The sequence below is a fragment of the Emydura macquarii genome, unplaced genomic scaffold (genome assembly GCF_026122565.2).
Source record: "Emydura macquarii macquarii isolate MOO-44397 ecotype Brisbane River unplaced genomic scaffold, CSIRO-AGI_Emac_v2 contig_2994, whole genome shotgun sequence".
Lineage (NCBI taxonomy): Eukaryota > Metazoa > Chordata > Testudines > Chelidae > Emydura > Emydura macquarii.
In genome coordinates, this window is record NW_027133131.1 from 1 (window position 1) to 1947 (window position 1947).

The 1947-nt window shown below is 47.0% G+C and overlaps 1 long non-coding RNA gene across 1 annotated transcript; it reads right to left on the minus strand.

Annotated features, from left to right (window-relative positions):
• Window positions 1–563: 563 nt before the first annotated feature.
• Window positions 564–1653, minus strand: LOC137140872 (uncharacterized). Its single transcript, XR_010916499.1, has 2 exons — window positions 1245–1653; window positions 564–1090 (listed from the first exon to the last, which is right to left on the minus strand). It is a non-coding gene; the product is annotated as an uncharacterized lncRNA (long non-coding RNA).
• Between the last annotated feature and the right edge of the window lie 294 nt (window positions 1654–1947).

The window sequence follows — 1947 nt, forward strand, 5'->3', positions numbered from 1 at the left end:
GCCAGACCATGAGGCAATGGTATTAGGCATATTGTCCCATCCCATCCCACCCTTACCCCTTCCTGCACACCTTTGCACCATGTTTTAAAATCAGCAGAGACACACAAAGCAGTCATCTCAAAGTACATTTTTTATTTGGCAACACAGCATTACAATACATCCACCATGGAACACTCTTATACAGCTGACACGCATTAAAATGTGAGGGTTACATGACATCGTCTTCAATTACCCTGGTCAACCTACAGAACAACAATACACCTTCTTGTCCCCTTACTCATTTAAAAACACAATCTGCTCCCAGTACACAATCACACCCCACTACCACCTTTCCCACCGTGCAGTACAGCGCACCACAACTAGCCTGCACGTTCCCTCCCCACCTCTTACATGGCCAAAAAAGGTAAGTCAAAGACTGTCCGGGACAGCCCCAACCCTGGTGCGGTGCAGCGAAACAGCCGAAAGGCTGACAAATTGCAACAAACGTCAGCCTTGGGGCTGTTTGACTGCACCGCACCAGGGTTGACAATCATTACAGAGATGATTGACAATTGAAAATGCTATGAGGTGGATGACTCATACGTCATCCGACCTAAGTGCAAACCTGACTGATTACAAAAGTGCAAACAATACAGCAAAACATTCAATGTATTAACACATTACTATATCTATCTATGAAAGTTGTCAGATGACTGTCTGTCATACTGAACACAGATATAATGTGTTGACTATATCTATCTAAGTGACCCTCCCATGGCAAAGACACAAGTGATGTAAAACATCCAAAACGTTAAATATGACACTACAGATGTCAACAATGACTTCCAACCACTTCAGCATGTTACTGGTATTTGGGGTATTAATATTTGTATCCTGAAATACTTGTAGATATTACAAATCTACACAGTGACAAGCCCATTGCTCCATTACAACCTAGCCCTGAAATTCAGAAGACACTTCATATCAAACCCAGAAACACACATTATACATTTTAGTTCCCAAAAAAAAAAAAACAAAAAGAAAGACACTGCAGTCTTCTCCTACAAACACTCATATCACAGGGCGATCTTCAGCTTCAAACTCCTTACCCCTGCAATGACATAAAACATTTCTCAACACCTGCAACCATCGCAGAGCTGCTGCAAAACATATCAAATATACAACTGTGATACCCACTGCCATGCACCCAGTGGAAGACCTTAACTGTGCCACACACAAACATCAACATCAATACACATACACACCTAGCAAACTACTCAAGCGATCCATGACCACGGAACAAACTTCATCCTCAGCACACTTCCATTTCACCTGCTCTTTCCCAAAGTTCACCACATCATCTTACAGAACCTAGAAAGACAAGACACATCATGACAAAACCCTTGAAATTGCACAACAGACTCCATGCACAAACACTCAAATCCTCTCCAATTATAAATATGAAACCACACTTTCAAACATGCCCTTATCCCTTTCCCCACACTCCAAACAGGATGCTCACGTCCTCTCAAGGCAACCAGCACCGAGGGGAGGACACCACAGGGAGGGACCAGACACCTGTGATTCAAAGCCGTGGTGGGAGGAGGGGATCTCAAAGAACGGAGCATCTCCACTGACCCCACGCCCCTGGGCCCCGGGAGACAAAGGCTCCCCACCACCCACCCACACACCCACACCCACACCCCCACACCCACACCCACAGCCCCTCAACCTCAACGAGGGCTCGGACCCGCCAACCCTTCAGCAGATACGTATCTTTTACGTGGGGACAGCGGCGGCCTCGCCCCAGGAATTGCAGTGCGACGTCCTCACCGAGCGGGAGCGCATCCGCACACAAGCAGCGACGCCGGGACGCATGGACATCGGCTTCACGACCCTCGCCGTCGCAGGGCGACTCATTACCAGAGGTGGCAGCTCTGCAAACGAACAGAAGAGGAACAAATTTTC